General features: G+C 38.4%; 1 protein-coding gene and 1 non-coding gene across 2 annotated transcripts in view; one reads left to right on the forward strand and one right to left on the reverse strand.

Moving 5' to 3' along the window:
* Positions 1 to 14,017, reverse strand: part of amon (prohormone processing protease amontillado) — a 535,895-nt gene that overhangs the window by 444,990 nt on the left and 76,888 nt on the right. The window lies entirely within an intron of this gene.
* Positions 3,142 to 3,213, forward strand: TRNAP-AGG (transfer RNA proline (anticodon AGG)). Its single transcript has one exon. It is a non-coding gene; the product is annotated as a tRNA-Pro (tRNA).

The following is a 14,017-nucleotide window of genomic DNA, read 5'->3' on the forward strand; positions in this document are numbered from 1 at the left end:
ACCACTCATTTTGCTCAACGTTTTCTTGCACTCGTTTCAAAACTCAAAAAGAGGTCGTGGTAAAAATACTTAATGATCGTCTAAAGTTTTACCTAATTACCCTTTTCGTCATGCTTCATATTTACAATTATTTCACTGATAAACAACTAGCTCTATTTACCAAGTTACTCTTCAATTAAATCTTTTACTCTGAACTGTCAACATACTTATGAAAATGGGGCCACTGTGGCCCACAGAGAGAATGGAACACGACAAAACTAAGTGAAACTGAATGATGGATTTCTTTGAGGGATAAATCGTTTGTCAGCTACGGTAAGGCATTAAGATTCATCCACCAACTATATTGATATTGCGATGTAAGTATTATAGAAGCACTGCAAGGGAATACGATAATGGAAATTGACTCCTTCATTAATAGCGGTCCATTCGAGTGTAGCTCAATAAGCACTCGCAGTAATTATCTAACACAAAGACTTTTCAATCGCCGTCGGATGAGCTCGTAATGTTGTCTCAATGAGATTGAATGAATAAGGCAACTCCTTTCACCGTAAGGAGGAACTAAACAAAATCCAAAGTGGTATCTTCCTTTGTTTCGGTACCATTAATTTAAAAGTGAACATTTAATCTCACTATTTGACTGCGCCGCGCATCACGCCTCTCAGTTTAATGCTGCTCACGCTTTCACGGGCAAATTAATTGTAATGAATATGAGTACAAAATAAGCGTCGTTGTTTTCCTTCCTTCCGCATACGATGCGAATATGATCTGATCTAATGAGACTTCGTTTGTATGCCGGGAGGATACGCGCTTGCTCGGGGGGGTGGAGAAATTTATGTTCCCGCAGTGACATGATGAGGTAAATGATTGATGCGGCGAAGTACAAAGTCACTCCTCGACTTTCCTCTTAGTGTAACAGAATAGGTTAACACCTCCACATTCACGAGACACAAGACTTTACACTTGGCCGAGAAAGCGCCTTGATGAATCTCAATCTTCTGTTATCATGGCCTAAGCATTATTCATTGAACATTCATTCAGTGTTAGGGAGGACTTCAGAGCTCTAAATTGCATTTCTTGTGAAATCTCAAAAATATCAGGGACGGAATGAAGGCTCTAATGATTAGTTCGTTCCGCTACTTACTTAAGAGTCATGGGTTAACATATTTGGCCTGCAGGGTGTAAATTATGTGAAAATAACTATATTGAAGCATTAAGATATTCTATAGAAATGAAATACGACATGTGGGAATTTATTTACAGTACCTAGGGTCAGATTATAATTGAAGGTTAAATAAGGTACTTACTCCAAAACAACTGAACAAGTACACAAATGAAATCCAACGTGAATTGGTCCATGAAAAACATTTTATTAAAGCGCATGCTATATTTAATTGATTACTTATCTGCAATCGAGTACCATTGTCTAAAATGTTTAAAACCCTAGCTGCATTTAATGTTATTGATGTTTATAACCACGTTTGCAAGATAAAATGTTCAAGCATATCCCGTCGACAGGCAATGCCTGACGGAGCGTTTATATTTAAGGTTTAAAATTCTAATAAAATATAAAAGTTCTGGCGTCCTAAAACCTTATCTCACTGTGACAATTTAGCCTCAACTTAACTTAATGGCGATTTTCTCTTAAGAGAATATATTTTATGAGGTCACATTTGTTTTTAACTCTCCTTGGATACCTGCGACGTACAAATATTGTAATGCTATATAGATGTTTTTCAACTGGGACCTGGTGAATTAATTCCAGTTCCTCCGTTGTGCAGGGTAGCTATACCTTTGTCAGATCGGTCGCTCCAAACGGGGTTTGGCACACAGATAAACCTTCTGCCGATGGCATTTTGTAATTTAGATGGTTCCACGAATGCCCGGTCACAATGTGAGGGAAAAAAGAGGTCGGAGAAAGAGCAAAGCGAGGTTCGTGGGCGCATTGGTATTCGGAATGTGCCCTCCCTCCCCCTCTTCCTCCACCCACACGCATCACTCCATCCCTTACTGGTCACGAGGACAAAGTATGCGAGTATCTAACCACGGGCGTGGGTATAAACAGAAACCCTTTGAGCCTTAGATTTCAGAACATCACCAAAATGACAACATATTCCACTGTCGGAAAGGTATAGCTTTTTCCCCCGTGAACCTTGACCTTCGGGACAGAGAAATATTTCTCTTTGTATCGGGGACGAGGATGGACTCGGTATAAACTAGATACAGATGAATTTATATCTTGCTGTCATATAAAGCATCTTATCTGAACTATTGCTAGTATGGAATAATTTAAGATAACGCTCTAGAAATGGTTTATATACTCGTTCTAAATATTCATTATCAAAGGTCAAAGGTCTTATTTAGGAAACATTACTCGTTTCGTTACTAGATATGCATGCACTACAAAATATCCGAATGCCCAATGCTTATTAATATATTAATGCCCAATGCACTAAAGCCTAGTATTTATCCCAAGATACTTAAAATCATGTCGTTTAAAATAAAGAATCGCATTCTATTAATTGGTGAAATTCGACTTTCGGTTGTGAAAATAGAGAATCACGTACTGCGCTTATTTTCCATCCAATTCTCAAATACAACTACCAACCACATATTAGCACGTATCTTTCAAGATACAGTCGATTGTTGCGGCGGAATCAGCATTATTTTTAAAGAAACTCTAGAATCGAAGAAGACAATACACAAAAACGTTTGCACTTCTCAGCAATCGATAGGAGAGTTGAATCGTGTGGAATATTTCATCGGAAACTTAAGACATCGGAGAAGAACCAAGCTCTTATCCAGCATGAAACATCCTGATTTTAGCAATTGAAATAAAAATTGCGCGAAATTGCCAAATTAAAAAAAAACTGTGAATAATGCTTTTTCCCTAATACGCTCGATGGTATCAGGTTTGACTACATGAAAATTCATTTTTTAATGAAAGAAGAATACTAGGTAAACTAGAGGATACTGTGCAATTGTTATCCACGTAAGAATTTAGAGCTTTATCTAAGGGTCAAGGTAAAAACTTGATCTATGCTTGCATTTCAAAACATTTTACAATATCCCATTTGAATAAAAGTAACATCGAATGCGCGAACTTTGGAGGCAGACGCTAAGTTTGTTTCTAAAAGCAAATGTGGCTCGTTGGTCTAGGGGTATGATTCTCGCTTAGGGTGCGAGAGGTCCTGGGTTCAAATCCCGGACGAGCCCATAATTTTCCTTTTACAGTCTCCTCGGGGGTAGAGTGTTTTGTGGTGTATGTTCATGTGGTGGTGGATTTTCGCATTCTTGCTTGTTGGTTTCTGGCTTGCGTGTGGTTGGATGGCTTTCGTGCTGCATCCTGGGGTGCAGTTTTTTGTTGGTTTGCGGTATATGCGTTTGCATGAGTGTTGGAAGAAGGGATTTTTGCATGAGTGTATGCGCTGCTGTGGGTGTAATTTTCCATGTTGTTGTTTTTCATGTCGTATTGTTCCTTTTTACGGTTGGTGATCTAATACCCCCCGCCACACGCCCCTGCGGGGTATTATGTAGATGTAGATGAGATGTAGAAACTTAATTCTAGGGTACCTGAATTTAGCCATTGGAGTGGGAATCAGTTCCACTTGAGGCATTACGGTGGACCGAGTCATAACCACCACTTGTGTGTTTTAAGGAAATAGCAATTACTCATGTCTTTATACCGCATTCATAATCATACTGTATTGAGCGAATACCAGAGGAAATGATAACCGTACCACAATGCCCACCTTATCAACCCAGGTACCAAATTTGAAATCAACAAAAACAGATGGCAAAACCTTAAACTTTTCCAAAATTTGTATGCACAAAGAATGGGATACTGTTTCCCTTTATTTCCACCGAATTCCATTAATGCTCAAGTAAGAAAATCGAGTTTCCATTCCTGAGGGTTAACCTTTGTTGGAAACGAGAATTATAGGTCAACCTTTTGTTATATTTGTATCCCTTCTCATTTCAGCAAATGAGTTCGGGGATTGGTTTATAAAAAATTATTCCCCAAGGTAGCCACTATAACAATTGCTAAAATTTTCTAATGTACTAAAATAATTTAGAATGAAAAAGCTTTTAAATTGATGATTGAAAGGAAATGTTGGATGGGAGCAGATTAAGGCGATTAGATGGTTTTGGAGGAGTCGGAATGAGAATGTAGGTGGAGCTGGTTAAGCAAATTGACGTCGCTGGTAATGAGGCTGTCGGTTTGATTGCCAAAGCCACGACAGCCATTTTTGAGCGATTTCGTTAGGGCCATTGTGAATGTTATTGGATAAATATTTTAGAAATTAAATAGAAATAAGATATTTTATCAGGCATGAATGCTCTTAGTTATAGATAGTAGTCGTGTGAAGTAAGGTCATACGCACATAAATTAGAGACAGAAACATTTATACTATTTAGACGAAAATGGGTAAGGCTCAAGAGAGTAAGGAGAAAGGTAAACGATTCAATTTGAACTTAGAGAAAAGACGTAAAGAAAAAGCTTGCAAGGAGCTTTATGAGGAGAATATGGTTACATAGTCCTAAAGTATTGACTCTGAGGGAATCATCGGTAAGTAAAGAAAATCGAAGAAAGTGAGCGCAGGAACTACGAGAAACCTATCGAGACATTTTTAATGCATCAATATTGAATGGTAACCTGTTTGTGCTTTTATAAGATTTAAACTTTTAGATTTCTTTGATGATTTTATTTTGATACACTCGAGTAAAAAGATAACAGGAATCGTTGTATTAAATCACATAATAAGTGTGAACTGAGTGAAAAGCTACGCCAGATGCATGTGTTTTTAATTCAATTTCACAATTTTTCATTAAAATTGTTTACGAGTAAATATTAACAATTTCGATAATTTCAAAGTATCGATACCACTTGTCTCGACCTGGAACCCAGATACGTAGATTTTCGGCCAAATGATTTTCGCCAGTAACACTACCTTACACTGTGATTTTCTAGCGGTTTTTTAAAGAAACCTCATGTTATGGAAAACTGTGAATACTGTGCATAGACCGGATTCCATGAGCCCATGTGATAGTGGAATTTCCCCTTCTTACTTTTCAACTCTAATTTGCACATTATTGAAATAGATTTTACCACATTCTAAGGTTATGTGTATGTTAGTTGATAGAATATGTTTTTGCATGCTTGGAAGTTAAAAAGGTTTTTGCATAAATATATACGCCACTGTAGGCGAAGGTTTGCATAAATATGTTGATTTTTAATGTAGTTTTATTCTCTGAAACGAGTAGTTACCTAACACCCCACGCAACTCGCCCTTGAGGTGGCTTAAGAAGTATTTTGTAGATGTTGAAATTGAAGATATTCGGGTTGGAAACCCGATCAAGACGAGTGAAAATAACTCTAAAATTCTCGCATTTGTATTTATATCTGCAAGTGTCTCCGATAAAGTTACTCTAGTGATATTTCTGCAGTTTCTTTTAAAATATTATGTTGATGCCAAATTGAATTTTTCATGAGTAATAGCAATAAAGATATCATTTAGAGCGAGAGGGATTGAGTGCGGATAGAAAGGGTCACGAATTCAGCATACTATATACGCACGCATTACTTTTATCTCACTCCCAATTTAATTCTTTGCTCATAAATTATTCTCTCCTAAGCAGACTCTATATCTTTTTTTCCTCTAAAAAGAGTATATTTCGCTCATGGCCTCGACTGTGCAGGCACGGATAAAATTTTAACCATCCAAAACTTTTCAGGATGGTGAACCAATGTGGTTAAATCGATCGAAGTATTTTCAGTATTGTATGGTCAATAGAAATCAAGGGAAGCGACATTTCTCCCTACATCTATGGGTATCGATTTCACTCAACTTCCTCAAAAACACGCCTTAAACTGCAAAGTTTATCCAAACAATAGTGCTACTACTGCTGAGATCAGTCTCAAAAAGGTCCCACCATTCATTTTATTAATAAAGTGAGGGAGAGTGGGAGGAGGAGAAATTTTCTACGGTTGGAATCCTGGAGAAACGACGGAGAGAGATTGACAACGGGTCCGGGGTACGTTTGTAGAAAAGTCGATTGAAGGTGGGGGGGGAGGATAATCTTTCCGAGGATTCGCTGATTTGGTGCGCCCTCTCTCCTCCCCGTTAATCCCCCCTCGTCCATCTCCAACGCCCCCAAACCCCCTTGCCAGCCGGCCCAAAATTACCAAATTTCTCCTTGACCTCCTCAAGTCCCCCACCCAGGAGTTGCCTCTCCTCCCATCACTTGCCGTCATGCCCCTTGGCCTCCCCCTCCCTTCGATCTCGAATCCCCATTTCGACGCCTCTTCGAGCACTCTCAATCTGGATAAGAGACCCAAGATTTGGGCAGGTGAAGGATATATAAGGGGATGATGGTAGCGGGAGGGAATCCGTGGGGAGTGGGCGGGATGAGACGTGCGTGTGCGTGGCGGGAAGGGGGAGTGGATGCGACCGAGAGAGATAAAAGAGTGAGACCGGGGGAAAGGGTCTTGAGCGACAGGGATTGGGAGGGAGGGTTGTCGGACACCCTTTATTTTTTAAGGGGAAAGGTTTCTTCCTAAGGATCTCAGGAGTCGCTGCGATTCAATAGCATATCCCTTTCGACTTTGATTGCTTCAGTTTGATTTAGTCGAAAATTTTCCCCGGTAAGGTTGAGTCGGGTGTTCGACGAGAGTTGAAAATGGCTCCGTATCTCCGACTCCGAATAAGATTCTTCTCACGCCGTGATCATTACTAGCTCTCTTAAATTTCGACGTGCTGTTACTTCCTTCTGAATCTTAATCTTGGCCCTGCTTCAAGGAATGTCGCATCTCGTTTTAACCCTTTCTCAAACCTTCCTCTTTCTTCAATTGCTTCTTCTATCACTTCCATTTCTTACTAGTTTGAGTGTACATTATTCTTTGGTTCACCTTTTTCAATTCAAAACCTCATTCATTTTCCACTGTTTCCATTATACACATCCTCGTTCACAACCCTATCCGTATATTTTACTTTGTCCTGTGACAACTTCTTAGATATCTCCAGTTATTTGCGATAGGAATTCCTCAATTCATATGACATGCACTTCGTAATTAGATATTAAATAATGATGATAGACTTTCTCGTTTCAATATTAATTTTAGTATTTTTAGATTTTAATGTTTTACTGTCTTTCATTTTCAATTTTATTTATTTCATTTATTTATTTAGCATTAGTCCGAAAACAGCACTTTTTGGCTTTCAGTGGCCTTTTGGTGTAGTTTACCCACCCAGACGGTAATCGAACCCGCAACCCTTGGATTGACAGACGAGGACGTGATCCTGCCGCCACCGGGGCCGGATTTTATACTTTATTATAAATTCTCTTTTGATCAGAAACCAAAATGTGGACCAATAAATACGATCTTTTTGTCATAATTTCACTTACACTTGTTAATTATCTTTGTTCAATATATTGCACATTTTATTTGTTGATTCTATTTCACCTACATGCATCAAATTAACAGCTTCTTAAAGTGTGCGATAACCTTAAATCAACTGACGGGTTTCTTTATCATAGCTAAATAACTCTAAGCCTCTTTCACTTACTTAAATTGAAATGAATAATACTCTGAAGGGAAATGCAGTAGCCAAATGAGAAATTCTTATGCGCGTAGCTTGCAATACTCGTAATTTAACTGAAATTCGTGGTCCAAATACGGATTAATTATTTATATAATCCTTGTATTCCGAATACCGCCGAAGAAATCCACCACACCTTTATAGTGAATTAAGTTTGCCACTGCATCTTTTTTCGATACCACTATCCACTTCTTGGCAACTATGATTATGTTTTCAGCGGCTCAAAATGGACTGTTTAGCTTATAATGTTCCTGATGAAACATTAGCCTGTTAGGACGCGGAAACGTTCAAAATTCCCCAGGTGTGCGGTGAGTCATCATACGTCCATCACCATCCTTCCTTTCCAGGAATGGCCCCAATGTCTTCCACGAAATCTCCCCTCTGGTCCCCCTCTCTCTCTCTTCTCCCTCAGAATTATTACCGATACCAGGATACGGATATTGGCAGTGAAAATTGGAAAGACGGGCAAATTAGCGCCATGGATAACGGCTGTAATAGGCCTTTAAAACTTAAAACTATGTAAAGTGAACGTAGTTGCCAAAATAGCTATTAAGCATCATTTAACTCATCCTGAATAGTTTTACATGATATTCTGCCTTTGTCTTTTTAATATCGTAGGTCTATTTGAAAATGCATTTCATAGAAATTTTACATATTTTTCTAGATATTCATGCGTAAAATAAGTCCTATTACAAGGCCAAATATTTTTACCCTGAGTAAAACTTTCCTCTATCTCATTATTGAACCGTATTTAATTTAATATTGATGGTCGTTATTAATTTAATGCGATCGATTGACTCACTAAATTATTTAACCCTTTAGCACCCCCTCTCCTGTCCTTTAATTGGTCGCGAGACGCACAGGTGCACCAACGCTTAATGGATACCTACTTGAATTACTGATGAATAGTAATTAGTTTTCAATGTCTATAATGATCAAACATGCACTTAAATTGTAAACTTTCATTATAATGAATGCCTGAATGTATTAAATTATAATAAACAGCCTTTTTACTATTTGGTACAGAAAATAGCAGTCATTTCATACTGGAGTGTCACAAAAACCACTAATAGACCCAAGTGTAGCACACAAGATTAAACAATAAAATATGTGAAAAATTTTTAATATAAACTTTTTTCACTTTTAAACAATGTAGCGATGTATTTAGTTTAGAGTTAGTTTTAATTTTACTGAAAATAGTGAGATTTGTTTAAAAAAGGCTTTTATAGGTTTTTATCTTAAGAATATGGATGAACCATTGAGAAAGGCTCAATGAATTTGGTATTTTTGATATCTTATAGTCTTGAACTTTAGTACTTAATTTGCCTACACTATGTCGAATACAGGAAAAGAATAGAAATTTAGGGAAAAATTCGTTCCCTAATCATTACATACACCATGGATATTGGCCCATCCGAAAACTTCCCGCTCATCCTCCCACACACGGCAACCGTCTCTCTCTTTATCTCGCTGGCACATTTATTGTTTCTGCCAGCCTCGTAAATAAAATACGAAAAGAATGCCTTGGTTGAAAGGATTGTGAAACCCATGGGAGATATTTCCTCCTCAAATTGTCGACGATCGACGCTGGGAATCTCTTTAACAAGGAGGCGAACTGGCTTCTGGATGTGACTTGGCGGTATTGTTTGTGCGATTCCGTCCCCCTTTTTTTATCATTTGACTTCTCTGTAGCGGCGTCGGATAACGAAACGGATAAAACGAGCAAGTGGGAGGAGTTAATCAAATGAATTTACTTAGCGTATTCGAATTCGAGGCAGTGAAATTTAAATGAACGAGAAGAGTTGAATGAAATCCAGACTGATTCCGGTAGCCTTGTTCATTGAGTGAAAACCTTCAAAAGTACAAAGGAGTGTTGAAAAATTTAGTTAATTGAAAATATAAGGAAACATCTTCTCGATTCAGTCAAGCTGGTTATTAGTTAGGGAACAACGTTACTCCATTGCTCGGATGCGTTTGAACATTGAAACTTAGGTGCTTTGAAGTTCTAATATCTCCCAATTTTATCTTGGGCCTGGGAATAGGTAGAAAGGTTTAGTTAAGTTGAAAATACTTTCGCAATCAATAAATAAAAAAATAGATGGCTGTACTGTACAGTGCATAGGATTTATATAGCAGCCGCTAGAGTGAGAAGCGTTTATATTGATTATAAATGGTAGCGTTTAGCGTAAAAGACACAGAGTATCCATTTTTGTCATTTTCGTAAACTAATACAGCCATATCGAAATTCGTCGTTAGCTGAATGAGAAACATGCGGTGTTGGTGACGGTACGACAGTTCAAAGAAGGTCGAAAGTTGTTTGGCAACGAAACCAAGAAACATCGCCAACGGACCAGCCAGTTTTTCTAGTGGGCCAAGGGAACCCATAGATAAGCGTTCTCAGTTGTCATGGAATCATGACGTTGGCATTGTCGGAAAATATTTTCATCTTCATAGAGATTGTGTGTATGGGGAAATTTCATAAATTTCCCCTTTTTGGTCTAATTGTTTGCCTAGAAGAAGAAAGAGACCTTAGAACTTGAAGGCACCTCGGATATCTATTTTTTGCTGTTAATTTATCACTCTTTAATCATCGCTTATTTCATAAGATAGTGAAACAAGTTTCTTTTCATCAAATTCATAGCTGAGTGAACTTGAGAGTTAGTATATGGTTATGGCAGTTGTAGGAGGTAGAATTTTAGGCAAGCGGTGAATACGGGCGAAGAAAATGGACTTTCTGGATGCGATACCTCAGTTAGAAAGTATGAATGACCAAAGATGTAGAAGGTCTGTTCAAAAAAAGATGAGAAGATTTGAATAAATACTTAACAAAATTAGTAATCCTTTAACCATGTTTACCGCCTTCAAATACAGCCCTAGGCTGCCAAAGAACGCTTACAACCTTTTTTCCAGCTTTCGAATGCCAGCTGGAACGCTTCTTTCTAGATAGCCTCTAATTCTGCGGTAAAATTTTGTTGGATGTCTTCAATAGTGTCAAATCGGCGTCCTTTTAGGGTGGATTTCAACTCAAGAAATAGGAAAAAGGTCCGCTGGAGCATGATCCGGAGAGTAGGGTGGCTGGGGGATAACTGGTGTACTGTTCTTGGCCAAAAACTCGGCAACAATCAATGACGAGTGTGCTGTCGTGATGAAAGCACCAACACTTGTTTTTCCACATTCGTATTCTCTTCCGCAACATGGCAAAAACCTTCTCATAGCCTCTATATGGTGATGACTATTCACTGTTTGACCTTTGGGGGCACATTAATCATGAATAATCCCTTCCCAATCGAAGAAAACGATCAACATCACCTTCACGTTCGATCGTTGACGCGTCAACTTCTCGGGTCTTCATCGGCTGAGGTTTTGTCTAGACTGGAAGCGGTTGTAACGACTAAAACACTGTAAACGACTCACAGATTCATTGCCAAATACCTATTGAATCATTTCATGTATTTTAGTTGCACTTTTCCTGGGGTATAAACAAAATGTAGAGCACCCGCACAACTTCTCTAATACCTTCATTCTCACCGAGACACGAATTTGAACAGCAAGCGTATGCAAGCTCAGACAAGAATTGCTGTTGTGCTGAGACAAGTCTAGGTAGTGTCACAAGCAAGGAAGTGTTTTACCTCCCACATACGCCGCTAGAACGCGACACTTTACTGCTTATGATCCATCGAGCACGTAGTAAAACCAGGCTCCTTTTTGTGTGTGTAAATTATGTATGGAAAAAAGAGGAATTGTGTATGAGACGTAATAGGTACGTCATAACTGTTAAGCACCGTCCAAAATCTAGCTTTGATAGGTGCTTATCTATGAAGATGAGTTCACTAAATTTCTTTCAGCTTGCAGCGTGTGATGTTAGATTAATATTGCACATAATTAATTAATTTAGCTGGCGTGGGGTTTCAAAATCTTCTGCTCCTACGCTTATGACCCCAAATGCTGCCGTAAAACAACCCTTGGTGTGAATATATGGATAGTACCAGAGCTTAGTGGGAAACCGCAGGCAGTACAAGGGAAGGAACTGGGTTCCTTATGCCTTGAATGCGTGAATTTCAGTCGCCGTTCGGACTGCGCACTAGGTAATCTTTAACCCTCTCCTATCGCTGTGCCATGACTCTGAATGATTATTAGTAAACAAAATATTTAGGTCGGGGAGAAAAAATCGGGATTTGAGGGAAGGATTGCGAATGGGTTCGTATGTATCGTTTTCCGCTACCGATTTTGGACTGGAATCTTGTATTAAATAAATTTGTCTTCGAGGCTAAGAAATCTCTTGCCCAAGTCCCAGGCATTTTATCTCCGGAGAAGAAAATGTTATCAAAACGCAGAATTTACCGAAGACAGGGTAAATTCCGCAAAGGCCAAAAATAATACGCGTGGACACGACGTAAGCTCATGGAATTTGTAAGCTGTCGTGGTTTCTTTTCCTTCTTGAAGAGATTTGTTCTCCTCCGCTGTGGCGAAGGAATTGGTTCGAACGGTAAATTTAATCCTACTCAGCCCCCGCTCCTTCTTGAATTCGTTCCTGCGGTAACCGAATGATGGCGGATGGTGAATCCTTATTGTTTAACGGTGATTTAATGAATGGCGAGTGACGGAACTCGAGGTTCTGAACGCACTGATTCGAGTTTGGCGATGAGGGAATACTGCTACTGCGCTATTTTCGATTTATCAATTGAGTGACATCTTAAAAAACGATTCCTGCGGTTGAAACTGAACACGTACGCTACGTTAAGCGTCACTAATCATGGCCTACGTAATCATTTGTCAGAAATAATTCAGTTTTCGACATCGTAAACAATTTAGGCCATCTCTCATGAGGAAATAGCTCGATATTGTGTATATTAATGCCCTGTTAATTGTGAACTAATGTAAATCAAGAAGGGTTTTGGATTTCATGGAAATGTGTCAGATTTCGAATGGAGAGAGGTATTGTAACATAGAGGACATTCGGGTAAAATGTCGTCCCTGCGAATATACGAGTAAATCGTTCTTTGTTCCCATTGGTCACACCATTGGCCAATCGGTCAAAACATTCATCGCATGTTGAGAAATGACAGCATACCACAGATAAAACTTAAGTTCGTTTTTTGAGCGAAGCGGACTTCATAATAAACGAATCTAAAAAGTAATTGCGTCGCTAAAACAAGCGCTCGACTGTACAAATGGAACAAATGAAAAGTGCTCGTATTAAAGACTCAAAAGAAAACATTTGCGAAAGCAGCTATTGAGTGTGTCATTGCGTTGGTGCAAAACCTGTTTCACGTTCATGGTATATTTATTTTGCTTGTGACCATTTTATGTGGTTTAAAAGGGTATTTAACTATTTATTGTACGTGACTCGTAGCTGGTATGCACACATATTCGTCCTTGTAAGAGGTTTAAGATATTTATAAACTCTATCAAAGCAATTTCAGAAATACTTATGGCTAATATTTTAGAATATATTCACTTGTAAGATTAGAAGATATTTCATCTAGTTAACTTGAGTTTTAATGATTGTATTTGTTTCCCTTTTTTATCTCCTGAATGTCATTTCAGCTAAAAAGAAGGAGCAAAATAGACATTATAAAAATATCCATTTATACGCTTCAATGACTCTATTAAGTGGGAATCCATTTCTTTTCCATTAGATCAGCATTCTTTTTTCCTATAGAATTTTTTTCAGCGCGCAACGGCTCGTCTTATGAAAACGTCATCCTCAGGTACAATTAAAAATCGACTAAACCAAATTAAAACATCAAAATTAATAGATCTTCCCACAAAATGGCATCCAACAGTCGTCTATTCTCATTAGAGAGAAAACTTCTTTTTCCATGAATAATAGTAGATGTGAGGCTGTCAATATTTTTTCGTTTTCATGCTAAGGCCACCGAGAAAAGCAATTCTCGTGAAATTTCGACTTAAAAGAAATGGCATTATGTTCCTTGCTAGTCCTTTTTCTCCGTTGTACTCAGTAAAAAATTTATATTTTAATGTAATAATCGAGTTAAAAATCCTCGTACCGTAAAGTATACATTCGTATTCCTTTATAGGAATCCATCCCTTTCACGTGTCCTTTGAGTGGATCACAAGGTGCCATGTGTTAGTGGAATAATTAGATTAGATTTATTATGGCTGGTGACCCCTTACTGTTCACCCTTGCGACGACTTGCGGGGTAGTGTAAAGATGTGTGAATGTTGATATATGTCAAGGTGACCAACAACATCATCTCTCGTGAGGTTTTGAGTTAGCGGATTTCGCCGTTAAGTTATAATACACGTATCATCCACTCACGGTCTCAAAAATGATGTAGTACCTGACAAAATACGGAAGCAAAGTCGGTAGCCTTAGGTTCAAAGGTTGAGCGAATTATTATTTGCAAACCTCTCCCAATTTAGGTGGAGGAGTAGGGAACTTTGTCTTGTCACTC

The sequence above is a fragment of the Hetaerina americana genome, unplaced genomic scaffold (assembly GCF_022747635.1).
Source record: "Hetaerina americana unplaced genomic scaffold, ioHetAmer1.1.p SCAF_9, whole genome shotgun sequence".
Taxonomy (NCBI): Eukaryota; Metazoa; Arthropoda; class Insecta; order Odonata; family Calopterygidae; genus Hetaerina; species Hetaerina americana.